Source organism: Acomys russatus, chromosome 11 (assembly GCF_903995435.1).
Source record: "Acomys russatus chromosome 11, mAcoRus1.1, whole genome shotgun sequence".
Classification (NCBI taxonomy): domain Eukaryota; kingdom Metazoa; phylum Chordata; class Mammalia; order Rodentia; family Muridae; genus Acomys; species Acomys russatus.
The window spans coordinates 36,677,663-36,693,363 of NC_067147.1; the positions used below are offsets into that span (position 1 = coordinate 36,677,663).

General features: G+C 44.8%; 2 protein-coding genes across 2 annotated transcripts in view; both read left to right on the forward strand.

The window, feature by feature from the left end:
* The window catches only part of Ranbp2 (RAN binding protein 2), a 531,879-nt gene that overhangs the window by 362,446 nt on the left and 153,732 nt on the right, over nt 1-15,701 (forward strand). The window lies entirely within an intron of this gene.
* Nucleotides 1-15,701, forward strand: part of Sh3rf3 (SH3 domain containing ring finger 3) — a 292,558-nt gene that overhangs the window by 76,765 nt on the left and 200,092 nt on the right. The gene's annotated exons all lie outside the window — the stretch shown is intronic.

Here is a 15,701-nt window from a genome sequence, read left to right on the forward strand (position 1 = left end):
AAGAATGAAGGGAAGCAGACCACAGCTGCAAGGGCTATCTCCCAATGTCCCTGATTACGTGTCAAGGGTCACTCAGATGCTTCTGAGTGTTGCTTTACATCTGGAAACCCTGTTAACAAACACACCGCGAAACCCACACACCTTTAGTGTATAATCCTGCACATTTTGAGTTGGAGTCAGGTGGCATTAACACTACCAAGATGCGTTAGAACCATTGGGGTAGGCAGGCTTAACAGCTGGATGTGGGAGTTGCTATGACCCTGGGCTGTTTGACTTTGCTGTTTGGTAGTGCCGTTTGAGAGGCAGATCGGTGGGGTGTGCCTATAGCTATAAGGCATCATGCGCAGTCTAGATACCCTCTTGGAAAGTGTGAGTTCTAGGGACAGTGTTCTTGACACTACTGTCTATGTGCCTCCCCCTCGGCCCTTACTGCATCTTCACACTTGCATTGCAGTTGAATGTCCTTCCTGTGTTTGCTGGACAAACAGGCTGAAACCTAAATTGTGTAGAAGAGGCTTTTGTGTCCACTGTCCGCTGTAAGGGGGCAACGGACAGCCTTCACTCTGACCTGCTGTAATAGGATTAGCCAGTTTGGCTCTAAACAGATTGCTTCCTGGGGATACTTTTTGAGCTGCTCAGCACTTTGCCCAAAAGAAAGTAAACTCCAGAAGTGAAGAGTTCCTAATTACTATGTTATTTTGGACTCGGCATTTATTACTGACGAATTCCCTGAGCTGCAGTGCAGGAAGAGGTTTCTGCAGGGGAGGTGCAGGGGAGGAGGGAGGAGGGAGTGCCTGGAATCTCCTGCAGCATCTGCTTCTTACAGAGCCACCAGGCTGCCCTCTGAGCCCTTGGGGCATGAGCCCTGTCCCTCACAGTGGGCTCCAGCTTCCTGTTACCTCTGCAGCCTTGTTCTGCCAAGTATGCCTGTACAAGTGTTTGTGAGTTGAGTTTACCGGGAAGCAAGTGGACTTTTCTTGCACTTGAACGTTTTAGAAAGGAAATGACATTCTTTTGTTATGTTCTGTGCTGTACTTTGTTGATTTTGACAGTGTTGGAAGAGTCTGTTTTCCTTGTAAATAGACTTAATTCCATTAAACAGTTACCTCAAGAAACATCAAGAGTGACAGCCCAGGACTACACAGAGAAACCCTGTCTTGAAAAACAAAATAAAAAGCATCCAGATGAGGAGATGTGAGAAAATTCAAGGTCACGGTCAGAAGGTGGTTCTGTGAGCCCTGCCCCTAATTTTATTCTTACTCTTCTGGCCTTATTGGGTACCTTCCCGCCCCTGGACAAGTGTAGCCGAAATGTGGCCTGGGTCAGACTCATTGGCCTGAAGAAGCAGTCTCTGAAGGTAAGGGGACTTTCCACCCCAAGTCAGAACCAAAGTTAGGTAGTCCACTGTGAAACGCTGTGACGTCCTAAGCTTTTAGGTCAAGGGACAAAGCCAGAGTGTAGCTGGCAGTGAGAAGAAGCCGTCTCTAGATAGATTCCGATTGCTACTTGTAGTGTGATTAGATTGATTAGATTGGGGATCTACAAGAAAATCTTCCCAAAGTAAATACCACACAGAAGTCTTTCATATGAAGTTCTCAGTTTACATGTATAAGGTAGATAAAAAATGACTGACTCCAAATAATCTCCTGGTGATTGCTAAATTGACTATTGCAGCGCAGTTCGACGTAATGATTGCATATAGAGCTAGTTCTGTGTTATGCATCCAATTAGAAATGACTTTCATGACACCCAAGTCAATAGAAGAGCACTGGCTCTTCAAAGGAGAGTGGGGTACCACATGGTATGTGCAGCGCAGAGGCTGGGAATCAAATCATCAGAGGTGCTTTCTCGCGCTTTAAATCTCTCCTTAAAATAGTCTACCATTTTGCATATTGCTATGTGGTCTCTTTGACGATCGTGGAAATAAAGTTTAATCTCGAAGTCTTTGGTAGTCCGAGAGTTCGCGCCACCATTGTGATGGTTATGAGTTCCTCTCCCATTTGCTCCATGTAGTTTTCTCGTCTCCTCTATGAGGCAGCCCTCATTCATCCATCAGTATTTGGAGGAAAAGGTGTAGAAGAGAAGGTGGGGACCACTGCTAAAGCCTGGAATGTCCTAGGAGAGCATGTGTCCCTGTGAGACGGCCATTCAAAGGTCTCTGAGAGCCCCCGGCTAAGCTCTGGATGGGTTTCCATGCACATCTGTGTGTCCGAGGGTGAGGGTCCCAGTGACACAGTGAGAGGCCTATCTTCTCTCTGCGCGGTGTGATTTTTCCATGTGGAATGCTCGGCCTCTCGAGGAACACATCACTACAGTCTGCAGCGTCTTCCTACTAGAAGACACGTGAGGACATTTGCCACAGGGGTTGCTGTAGGTCACTTCGGGGCTTTTTAAACCTGGAAAGTGTCGAACCTTTGGTCTTGCTCCATAACATTGAAGGAAGACCCTTGTTGATTGGGCTTTTCTTTCTCTCGGGCAGCCAGTCACTGGGTTTCAGTGTGGCCCGTATGTATGCTGTAGAAGCGAAGCTTCCAAGCAAAGGCTGAGGCACAAGGAGATGCCAGTGGCCTAGTGCTGTGGGCAGTTTTTCCCCCTGTCTAGGGGGAGGTATGACACTCGGTCCTGGGCACACTGTGGAACAGGAGGCAACAGGTGACGAGCCTGTGGACAGGAGGAGCCTTCTCTCTTGGCTTTTCGGTTTCCAGTTATTTCTGCTGTGGAGAGAAGAGCCGCAGTGTATGGAACAAGGTTGGTATGGTTAAAATAGACGAGTTCTCTGGGTTATATAGACGGAAGCTGGATGCCAGTGTGCCGTGCGCATGGGAAGGCGTGGGAAGCACAGTTTTCTCATGTGCTCCAGAGCTCACAGTTCTGAGGGCACAGTGAAGCTGACGCTAACGGATGACAGCTCTGCTTCGTACTTACACTGTGTGTCCAGGAGCCTCAGCAAGGGAGGCTTTTGGACATCCCTTGTAGCGCAAGGGACATTTTATTCTTAAAGGGACATTTTATTCTTAAATGTCCAACGGCTTGTTTCTAAAGTCATCATCCATTTCTTCTCACACATTACAACAACAATAACAACAACAGAATAAGGATACATTTTGTGAGTTAGATGGTGGATCTTTTTCTCCCCCACCAAGTTGACAGTTTTCAGATGAAGTGAGCTATCTTATTCTGAAGAGGCTTTGACATCAAACCTTTCCTGGCTTTGAAATCTGATGGGGAAAAGGGAGCTATAGGCAACATCACCTGGCAACACAAAGCCTTTTTTCTAGGCATGTCTGATCATTCAGGAGCCCCGGGAAGGAGCAGAGGCCTAGGGGAAGGCAATGGCTTTATGAATGTTCTATTGAGAAACGGACTTTTGGGAAAGGGCCTGCCCTGCCAAATGTTGTAGATCAGACCGAGGCACATGTGGAGGAACTGGCAGCCCCTTGTACACGCCATGTCTTCAGGATCCCCACCGCTACCTGCTTTCATCACTAGAGGTGTACATACCGCTGAAGCAATTTTATTGTGGCGTCTTCCCGAGTTGCAGATACACTTCCCCTAAGGCTTGGGGAAAATGAATGCTCACAGGGGAGGAGTCTCACTCCCTTGCCGGGATCAAGACAAAACTGACGTGCAGATTTCACAACTACTGTCCAGGTGCAATGGGGTTTGCACGGCACTTTCCAGGCCGTGCTGCAATGGCTCCTCAGTGTGCAGAGGCCACCAAGCTCTGGCTCAGACTCAGTTCTTAATTGATGGCACATTGCATGGTGGAGCAATCTACACTGTCAATTTAAGTTTAGTTCTATTGTTTTAAAAGAAACCTGGTTACTCACTTATATCTGGATACTCGCCCAAGGTGCATGTCCCATAAAAGTCTTCACTCTCCAGGAATGTGGGACAGAGGCAAAGACTTCCTATCGGGACTCTAGGTGAGAGAAGCAAGGGAGAATGGGGAAATAGAAGAGTTCAGAGGGTCCTAGGAACCTACACGAAGAACATTATGACTGGCAGATCTGGGCCCAGGGGTCCTGCCCAAACTATGGCACCAACCAAGACAATATGTGCAGTAAACTTCAAACCCCTACCCAAATCTAGCTAATGGACAGGACATTCTCCACAGTTGAGTGGAGACTGACTTTCACACGAACTCTGGTGCCCCATATTTGACCACGTCCCCTGAATGGGGAGACCTAGTGGCACTCAGAGGAAGGACAGCAGGTTACCAAGAAGAGACTTGATACCCTATGAGCATATACAGGGGGAGGAGGTCCCCCTCAGTCACAGTCATAGGGGAAGGGAGTAAGGAGAAAATGGAAGGGAGGGAGGAATGGGAGGATACAAGAGATGGGATAACAATTAAGATGTAATATGAATAAATTAATAAAATATATATTAAAAAAGAAGAAACCTGGATCACTCATCATCACTAGGTTGGTTCCCTCTTCTGAAAAGCCTTGGTTGGATCAGAATCCCTTCCACTTTTACAGGACCAGTGTCCTGACATAGACTTGTAGGACTTTTACTTGTTGGCTTTTTTTTTCTATAGCAATTTCAAGGTTTCAAACCTTTGACATCTCTAGCCTCCCAAACCCTTGGCCTGACTGAGCATCCCGCACCATATTGAGGGAATGTTTGCTTCAATGACTCCATCCCCTCTCCCCCCTCTGGGAGTTTTCCTGTCTCTGCTTCCATAAGACCTGGGAGGTTTTATCTTGATTTTCTCTTCCTTGGGAACTTGGTCCTATAGCTTTTATGCCTTGCCTTCTTTATTCCTCATCTCCTAGTCTGCTTCCAAACAAACCCATACCTATTAACAAAAACTCCATAGAGCAGCAGAAAAAGAATCAGTGAAAATATATGTTTAAAATAAGTGGTCTCAGGAGTAAATTCTGAGAATGAGAAGCCTTATTGTCCAACATATTGGTAAAAATGAATTAACATTCAATGTCAAAAAAGATAAGAATGAAACAAACTTGTGCTCTTAAAAGTACAACAGTAGACTTCCTGCAAAGGCTTATTTGTGAGGAGGTTAGTCATGATGACAAAGTCTTATAAACAACGGAAGCATTTGAAGTGGAAAAAGGAAGTAAAAATGTGGCATGTGACACAGTCTCCTGTTTTTAATGCCAAATGTATGCATGTTAGAAAGAATTAAACTAAGGTATACTTGGGTATGTCTTTTTATCTATTTAATTTTTATTCTATACCTGAGTGTGCGCTCATATATGTACATGTGGAATGTGTGCACGTATGTTGCATGCATGTGTGCATGCATATGTGTGCATGCAGAGGCCAGAGGAGGATGTCGAGTGTCTTCCTTTCTAGCTCTCCACTTTACAAAGACAAGGTACTTCATGGAATTGAAAAGGCTCCATCCTGGCCTAGGATTACAGGAATGCTCACCCATGCCTCTGGGTGCTGGGGATTCAAACTAAGGTTTTCGTATTCAGATATCAAGTGTTTTTACCTACAGAGCCATGTCCCTAGCTCCTTGTAGTCACATTTCCCATAGTGAGTTTATAGAACATTCAGAGAAAATCAGATTTTTAAAAAAGACCCTTCCTATCTCTCTTTGCTGCTCCAGCACACACACACCTTAGCCTCAGCCTTGGGCCTTCCATTTCTTTTCTGTATGACCTGCTAGTAAGGCTCAGAGAACGACTCATCCTTGGTTTCTCACCATGGGGTCGTGCATGTATGTATTCGTGTGTGTGTGTGTGTGTGTGTGTGTGTGTGTGTGATCCAGAGGACAACCTGAGGTATGGTCTTTTTTTGTTTTGTTTTGTTTTTAGAGACAAGGTTTACTCTATATAGCCTTGACTGTCCTGGACTCGCTTGGTAGACCAGGCTGGCCTCGAACTCACAGCGATCTGCCTTGCCTCTGCCTCCCAAGTGTTGGAATTAAAGGCGTGCGCCACCATTGCTTGGCTTGAGGCATGGACTTTTAGCCTCCTCTCTGCCTTAGTTTTTGCAACAGGGTCTCTCACTGGCCCTGGAAATCCCCACGTAGGCCAGACTGGAGAGCTTGCAAGCTTTGGAGATCTGCCTGGCTTTCCCTCCAGAGCACTAGGAGCATAAGTGCAAGTGTGAGGATATATGGATTTTCCCATGGGTTCATGAGATTGAACTAAAGTCCTCATGCTCATAAACTAATTGCACCAACTGAGCTGTCCCTGTGGATTTTGCCAGCCATTTCTCTATGCCCCAGAGTCTTTTTGGGTATAAGTTTCTCCATCCCTCCTCCCCCAGGTTTTTTTTTTTTTTCTCTTTCTCCAGAATCTTTTCTTTCCACGTGTACCTGAAATCCCTGTACCCCATTGCTGTCCTTACAGACTGGCTTTTTGGATTGATACCTCGAGCGTCCAGTCGTGGAGGAGGAAACTTCATTTCCCCAAATTTCCTCGGGTAGCACGGACTTTTGTATGAAACAAGTCATAAGAGAAGGGGACTGCTTCGTTACTGCTGTTAAAAGTGTCAACAGATGCTGTCACTATGAAAATCTGCCCGACGACTCTTCAGACAGCTACAAATACTCATATGAATGAGTGATGCCACTGTTACTCACATATCCTATATAGGACCATATAGGGTACCACAGAGGTTCCACAGAGGTCCATGTCTATTGCTGTGCTATTAACAATCGCAGGGGCTGAAGAGGTGACTCAGTGGTTAAGAGCACTCGCTGCTCTTCCAGAGGACTGGGGTTTAATTCCCAGCTCCCACGTGGCAGTTCACAGTTGTCTGAAACTCCAGTTCTAGGGGATCTGACACCCTCATACAGACATACATGCAGGCAAAACACCAGTACATGTAAAAATTAAAAAAAAAAAAAAACAAAGAAGTAGAAGCAACTTAGATGTCTGTCAGTTGACGAATGGATAAGGAAAGTATGGTTCATATGTACAATGGAATGTTACTTAGTTGAAGAGAAAGCTGAAATCATGAAATTTACAGATAAATAGATGGAGCTGGAAATAATCATTCTGAGTGAGGCAGCCAGGAAAGCTAGTGCTGAATGTTCTTACTCATTGTGGATTCTGTGTTTAACTCTTCAGATAATGCATGTTTAAATTCACCGAAGGCAGGAAACTAGTCATGGACCAGGAGTGAGGATTTCAAAAACAAAGAGAAACAGAACAAAGGTGGTATTGGGGTGGGGGTGCGGGGTAGAGGAGACTAATGGAAAATTATGAAAGGTACGGCGAAGGCAAGATATCACCCAGTGAATGATCTTAATTTATAAAAATGCAAATTATTTAAAAGAAGAAGCCTGAACTGAGAATATTGCAAAAAGGATTCCCAGCTTGAAACCAGCTGCCTAAGAAAGTGCTTTTGCAAGGAGGCCCTCAGAGGCCACATTGTCAGGCTGTGAAGATGAATCCCAAGATGCATTTAGACACCGGGATACTGGAGATGCTAGAGCCATGGATAGCTATTGAAGAAAGCTATCAATATTGAATAAAGCTGGCCCCCAGAAGCCATGTGTACTTGTGGTGGCAGGACTGGAAGAGACTGGGCTAATGAAGCCTTTTGTAACTTAGATGATTCTACCATGAGTCACAGATGCTGGACATGTAGCCGCAGGATTTGATGTTCTGCTGTTGAGTTTGGTCTTGCTTTGGTCCAGTCTTTCCCTGCTGTGCTCTGCCCCACCCCACCCCCATTTTTCCTTTCTAGAATGAAAATATTTACACTTCCATGGCATGTTTGAAGTATATAACTTGTTCTATGATTATATAAGGACTCGTGATTAAGAGATTGCCCGAGTGTAAGAAATCCTATACTTTAAAACATTGTCGGAACTGGTAGAGACTGCAGATACTTTGGGAGTTTGATTGGCTGCATTTTGCATTATGAGATAGCCGTTAGCTTAAAGGGACAAAAGGTGGAAGGCAATAGCTTAAAAATTATGTATTTAGGTGCCATTTGGTAAGAGATGGAGTTAAGGTTAATATTGAGTGCCAACTTGACACCATGTAGAATCATGGAAGAAGACAGGCCTCTGGCCATGTCTGTGAGGGACTACTTAGATTCATTGAGGTGAGAAAGCCTGGCAAATGTGGACAGCATCACTCTATGGGCCGAGGCTCTGGTCTTTATAAAAGCGGAGAGCTGAGCAACAGCATTTGTTGCTCTTTGCTCACTGACACAATGTGACCAGTTCCGTCAAGCTCCTGTGGCCATATATTCCCTGGTACTGTAAGCCAAAATAAATCCAGCTTTCGTAAGTTATTTTTTTCAGTCAAAAAAGTTGTTTTTTTGTTTTGTTTTGTTTTGTTTTGTTTTTTAATACAAAGAGAAGGAATACACGTTCTGTCTTCACGGAAACTAGTTAGCAAGTTGGTACTGTTTGGCCTCTGCCATGGTTTGGATTTTCAGTCTCCTCCAAAAGTCCATGAAGATTTGGCTTTTAACTTATGATGTTACTAGGTTGCTGTGCGCCCTTGAGAGAGTGAGGCCTAGTGAGAAGTAGTTAAAACCCCAGAGGCGTGCCGTTGAGAGGAGAAAGGAACCCCAGCCTCTTTCTCTCTGCTTCCTGGTTCCGTTCGCTTCCATGGCCCAGTAGCTTCCTAGTAGCTTCCTCTACCATGTGCTCCTGCATCCGTGCCCTCATGACAGCCCGGAAGGACCAAACTGAGCATGCACTGCAACCGTAAAACCCATGAGTCAAAATCAACATTTTCTGTTCTTTAAGCTCATTGTTTTAGGCATTGTGTGGCAGCAGTGAAAGGCTGACTAATAGAGTCACTGTGAGCAAGCCCAAGCTCACAGGAGATTGCCTGAGACTCTCCCAAGGGGCAAATAGTCCAGGTGACTCCAGCCATGGCTGGTGGGTTTCTGTTGTATCCACCTGCTTTCCCTAGGTCCCTGGAAAGCCACAAGAGCATATCTCCTTCCTCCAGCACCAAGTCCCTCCCTACAACATTTTAACTCAAGAGGAGTATGAGTGAAAAGTTATTTTAGTGTGGCAAACATTGATTTTTTTTTCATGGCAAAAATGATAGTTGTTGCAATCTGTCTCGCTTGGGTCCTTGTGCTTTTTCTGTCCTCGGTGGCTTTACGCCTCACAATGTTCCTGAAGGTTTGGCTGTAATTCAGTAATTAGTATTCTAGGAAAGGTGCCTGAGTAGAGTTATGTGGATTTTTCTGGAAGACTGGAAGCCCCAAGGAAGCATCTGGCTTAGCATTGGTTGGGTGGAACAAGGGGAAGGAAGCTCAGACGCCATGCTGCAGGATGAAGGTCTCCCGGCAGCTCGCTCTCAGTTCACTTCTCAGCTTCACCACGTGGGCTGTACCACACATGACTTTATTTCTTTATGAAATTGGCATTATTTTAAAATGTTTTGGTATATTCAGATTAGGTACTAGGCTTAAGCATTTGCTCCCATTGTTAACAAATTAAACCGGAAAATGACGGGCTTGACTTAGAGAGATTATAGTGGCCAATATAGAAGAAGAAGAAAAAAACTTTTGCAAAGTATAATAATGGGATGTTTCCTGGGACAGATTTAGAAAAACTTATAAGTGAAAAGCAAATAAAAAAAACAAATCTGCTCCAAAGGAGAAATTGGACGCAAAGTGCTAAAATGTACCAAGTGTAACTTCTGCATCTATTGTAATGTAGTAATTAGCTACTAAGAACAATGATTCCTGAGCAGAGAAGTAGGATTTTCAGGACATTTGAGGGCCTTGGTAAAAATTATAGCCATGGCTCTTTAGGTAGGAAAAAGGGTCAAATCAAACTAAAAGAAGTGAAACTATTAAAAATGATGGATACTTAATTCTTTTAAAAAAATTTTTTAAATATAAGGTTCTAATATCTCTAAACATATATTGAGGTTCTAGACTGCATTTTGATCTTTGGGTTATTAAAAATATAGAAATACTACCAAAATATAGCAAGGTCGAATTGTGACCACTGAAATTATTGGGCAGCCCTGGGTTCCACTAAGGTTTGCATCTGTGTGCCCCAGTGGTCTGTGCATTCCAGGTTTGGAAGGCAGAGTGGTGACAGTGGAGGAGTGGACTTTAGGAGGCCGAGCCTAATGGGAGGCACTTGGGTTTTTGAGGGTATGGCTTTGGGAGGGGTGCTCTCTCATTCCTGACTTCCCTCCTCTCTGTACTTCTGCCCCGACATGCTGCTGCCTCTGCCCGGGTCCCAAACCAGTGGGCTTACCTAGCTGAGGACTTGAGCCTCCAGAATGTGAGCCAAAATAAGCCTTTTGCTTTATCAACTAATTGTCTCAGGTATGTCTCAAACTTCTGCAGGTCTTGTACGTACTGTCACAAATGCAGTGAGTCCATGTATGCAGCTTCCCAGCTGTGTCCAGAAAACCTTGTTTCCTGTAGTCAGTCATTCGCTGCTTCTGGCTCTTACACTCTTTCTGCCCTCCTCTTCTGAAGTAATCCCCGAGTCTTAGAGGAAGGGCTCTGATATAGATGTCCCATTTAGGGCTGGGTATTCCACAGTCTTTTATTCCCTGGCCCTTAACAAGTTGTGGGTCTCTGTGCTAATGACCATCTACTGCAAAGATTCTCTGATGAGGGCTGATAAATGTACTGATCTACCGTTATAATGATAAGTGATTAGGCGCCACTTGTATGCTCAATTTTTTTAACCAATATATTTTATTAACAACTTAGTGACCGAGCGTACGTCACTTATAACCCGACTAACCAAAACAAATAGGAAATGAGGATTAATGGACACAATAACAAAACCGTAAGGATATCAGTTCTGAGGAATGATTCTCCTGGTGTAATCAGCAGAATTTCTTCTGCTGGAACCTAGAGTAACCAGAACCCAGAACCTCAGTAGGAGCCGGAGCCCCAAAGCCTTCCCTTGAGTGGTTCTCTCTAGGAGCATCTCAAAGTGCAGCAATGAGCAGTCAAAACTATCTCAAGTCTCCAAAAAGCCCACCTCCAGTTCTGGGCTCATTTCTATATCTCCTCCCAGAGTCTGTTCACGGGATCTTTTCAGCTGGCAACAATCAAGCGCCTGCACAGGGTGGTCGGTCTTCTAGTACCTGTTCTCTCACAAGACCATTCCAATCCTTCACTTGGGATCCTAAATAACAGGTTTATCTCTCCTTCATGGCAGTTTAATATGTAACATTGTCCGTTTAGCAGTGTCCTGGTTAAGTTTTTTGGTTTTTTTCCTTTTGTCAGCTCGACAGACACAAGCTAGAGTTATCTGAGAAGATGGAGCCCTAATTAGGAAATGCCTCTCTTAAGTTTGGCTTGTAGACAAGCTCTTAATTAGTGATTGATGAGGGAAAGTCCTGCCCAGTGTGGGTGGTGCCACCGTTTGGCAGGTATTTTCTGGATGATAGAAGAAAGCAGGCCGAGCAAGGTATGTAAGCAGCCCTCCTCCATAGCCTCTGCACCTGCTCCTGCCCCCAGGTTCCTGCCTTGTGTTCCAGCCTGACTTTCCTGGATGATGTAAGCTGTAGGTGGAAATAAATCCTTTCCTCCCTTTAGTGATTTTGTCACGGTGTTCATCACAGTAATAGAAACCCTAACTAAGATACAGATTAGTTGCTGTTGGTTCTCCCCTTGGCCTGTCGCCTCACTAGCTACAGGGTCTTGGCCCCGATAGTAGTGTCAAGTGTGGGTTCTACTTCTGTAATAGACCTTAAATCCATTCAGAAAGTGGTTGCTTCCATGACGTATGTATCACTATTGCAGCAGTGGGTTTGTTTTGTCAGGTCAGTCATTCTTTTAGCTCATAAGGTTCACATTAGGGTAAGACTGGTGAGTCCTGTGTTATGGAAGGCAGATGCCCTTCCAGGTCAGTACCAACTTGATCTTCCCTTGTTCCATGACTCAAATGTGTGGTGTCTTCAGCAATAGGATCTTACCATCAAGTTCTGGAGAGTAAGAGTGATGGTAATAGACAGTAGCATTTAGGGAGGTCTAGAGCCTCTCTGGCCATTGTTTTTATTGTTTAGGACTGTTTTGGCTATCCTGGGTCTTTTGTGTTTTCATGTGAAATTTAAGACTTCGCCAGCATGTGCTGTCACTTGAGTTTTTGATCTTAGTCATTCTGATGGGTGTAAGATGGAATCTCAGAGTCATTTGATTTGCATTTCCCTGATGACTAAAGACGTTGAGCATTTCTTTAAGTGTTTCTCGGCCATTCAGTATTCCTCTGTTAAGAATGCTCTGTTTAGCTCTGAACCCCATTTCTTAATTGGGTTATTTGGTTTGGTGGTATTTAATTTCTTGAGTTCTTTATATGTTTTGGATATTAGCCCTTTGTCAGATGTAGGGTTGGTGAAGATCTTTTCCCAGTCTGTGGGCTGTCGCTTTGTTCTGTTGACAGTGTCCTTTGCTTTACAGAAGCTTTTCAGTTTCAGGAGGTCCCATTTATTAATTGTTGATCTTAAAGCCTGGGATGTTGGTGTTCTATTCAGGAAGTTGTCTCCTGTGCCAATGAGTTCAATGCTCTTCCCCACTTTTTCTTCTAACAGATTTAGTGTCTCTGGTTTATGTTGGACTTGAGTTTTGTGCATGGTGATAAATATGGATCTACTTGCATTTTTCTACATGTAGGCATCCAGTTTGACCAGCACTGTTTGTTGAGGATGCTATCCTTTTTCATTGTATAGATTTGGCTTCTTTGTCAAAAACCAAGTGTCCATATGTGTGTGGATTTATTTCTGGGTCTGCGATTCTATTCTATTCATCAACCAGCCTATGGTGCAAACTTGTACAACCACTGTGGAAGTCAATCTGGCACTTTCTCAGAAAGTTTGGAATAGGGCTAACTCAAGACCCAGCTATTTCATTCCTTGGTATATACCCAAAAGATGCTCCATCACATAACAAGGACATTTGCTCAATTATACATAGCAGCCGTATTTGTAATAGCCAGAATCTGCAAACAACCTAGATTTCCCTCAGATGAAGAATGGATAAAGAAACTGTGGTACATTTACACTATGGAATACTACTCAGCTATTAAAAACAAGGAAATCTTGAAATTTACAGGGAAATGGATGGAACTAGAAATGATTATCCTGAATGAGATAACCCAGACCCAGAAAGACAGGCATGGTATATTCTCACTTATTATTGATATTAGCCCAACACGGATGTCCTCTGAGAGTCAGCAGAGGATCGGGACAGATGCTGGGATTCACTATTGGACTACAGGTGAGAGTGGTATGGGAGAATGGTGAGATAGAAGGACCCAGAGGGTCTAGAAACCCCACAAGAAAACCATCAACTTGGCAGATCTGGACCCAGGGGAAGCTGTCCAAACTGCTGTACCAAACCAAGGACAATGCATGCAGTAAACCTAGGATCCCTCCATCAGATCTAGCCAATGGACAGCTCATTCTCCATGGTGGTGGGGAGAGTAGGGACTGCCTCTGACATGAATTCTGGTGCACCCTATTTGATCATTTCCCTTTGGTGGGGAGGTCTGGTGGGCACACAGAAGAAGGGGAAGCAGGTTATCCGGATGAGACCTGATAGGCTGTGATTATATGGTCGGAGAGGAGGTCCCCTTCTCTCACAGGTCCAGAAGAGGGGAATAGGCTAAAAGAGGGAGGGAGGGGGGAATGGGAAGATACAAGTGAGGGGATAACAATTGAGATATAATCTGAATAAATTATTTAAAAAGGAAGGTGTGCACCACCATCACCTAAATAGAGAGATTAAAAAACAAAACAGAACAAAACAAAACCAAAAGAAGATTCCATCTGCAGGTCAGTTCCTTGTGCAATCTCAAAGTAATAGATACCAGCGGTGGTTGGGGTGGGGGTGGGATATTGCTATCCTTAGGAGAAAGTTCCTGGATCTTGACAGCCCACAGGTGTTATCAGTTAACTTTCTGCTTGGAGTTTTCAGCCCACCTGAGGCTTTTAGCTCATTAATCCTTTATCCCAGACCCTGAGAACAGATACAAGCAGGGGGTGGGGGGGCATATTCTCTCCTTGGCTGATTCCTTTAGGAGGGGGACAGCAGAGAGAGGGGTAGACTGTCCTTAGAATCTAAAGGGGCATAGATTGGGCTGACTTCACGTAGCTGGAGGAGTTTTAACTTGACAGCTCTGGTGGATTGTGGCATTTAAGGTTTACTGAGAGCTGGTGAGACAAAGAGGTTAATTGAGCAAAGAAGCTTTAAGTGCAACTGTTTTAGTTCTGGTGTTGAGAAAAAATGATCAGAGTGGTAAAAGAAGGATGAGCTAGATGGTCCATTAACCCCCTTTCCAGAGGTCACCATAAAGTGCTTGCTGCACTGAAACTTGGCTCTTGGCTTTGCAGCCCATCTGCTGTATATGCCTATCTCCTCCAAGGCTGTCCTGATCTTTAGGGACCCTTTGTCATGACAGTGGCACTGGTCTTTGGGCCTCAGCTGCCCTGTCATATTCCCCAAGGCTCAAGTGGGTACTCTGTGGTGCTCTTCTACAGGTCAGTGTCCCCAGACAAGGTTTCAGAGGCACCCAGAAAAGCACTTCAGGATACTGACTGGTATGGGTTCCTGTGGTCCTGGTGAGTGCATTTCTGTCTGGACCAACTGCAGCCCGTGAAACTGAGGGGCAGTGCTGGCTCAAGTCACAGCGTAGCCTTTGTTTCATGTGCCTGTGACACTCCCCTTTCTTGCACAAGTGTTGGTGTGACTCATTGGGACCACCAAGTGGCCAATCCATGTGAGGGCTTCTCATTAGGGTCTGTCATGCCAGGGCTACAGCAGGACCCACATGGCTCTCGCGATGCTCCTTCTGTGAGAAACACAGAACCTGGAATGCTGTGGACCTCACTTTGTCAGTTTTCCCCTCAGGAGCAATATTGTGCTTTTATTTTATTTTAACGATCAGGATGGAGGGCTGTGTAATGCTGATATGTTCAGGGATGAACAAATAACCTATCCACTCACTCAATATCTTATTCCCAAAAGATACAAAACTGGCAAGGTCAGCCTGACCAAATGACCTTGAGTGTTGCTTTTTCTAGATGCTGCAAGGTCTGTAATTTTGAAAATGATAAATGCAGTGAATCTAGACACTAGACCTTCGAACACCCTTTAGGAACCACTGGAACAACTCCCTGCATTAAAAATCTGTTTCCAGGAGGAAGGAAGAGGCTGGATCATGGTGGCTTTTGGTGAGGTCCCATTTGCACCGAGCCTTCAGCTGACTTTCCTTCTCCTGGGTGAGGATACATGACAAAGCAGATCATCCTGTGGCCCTGATGATCTGCTTCACAATGACGCTTTCTAGAGGAAAAAGACTGATGAACTAGCCTTCCTTGCAGTAATTGTGCATACACAAAGAGAGAGAGAGAGAGAGAGAGAGAGAGAGAGAGAGAGAGAGAGAGAGAGAGAGAGAGAGAGGGAGGGAGGGAGGGAGGGAGGGAGGGAGGGAGGGAGGGAGGGAGACAGAGACAGAGACAGACACAGAGACACAGAGACAGACAGAGACTTGTCCTTTTGACCTCTGTACCATAGCAAGAATAACAGAAGAATAACAGAGACATCCTTCACTTCCTCATTTCCTGCTCCAGCTGGTAGTGGGCATTTTGCCCCCTTGGAGGTCTGTGATCCATGTACTGACTCTCAGTGCCTCTTTCCTTACCCTAAATGTAGACAGAAGCATCAGTCCCACACATTTGTGGGTACCACATGTGCATGGGCAGCCACCCATTGGTCAATAATACTTAAAACAAACAAACAAACCCACCTGCAATTGCTTCTGG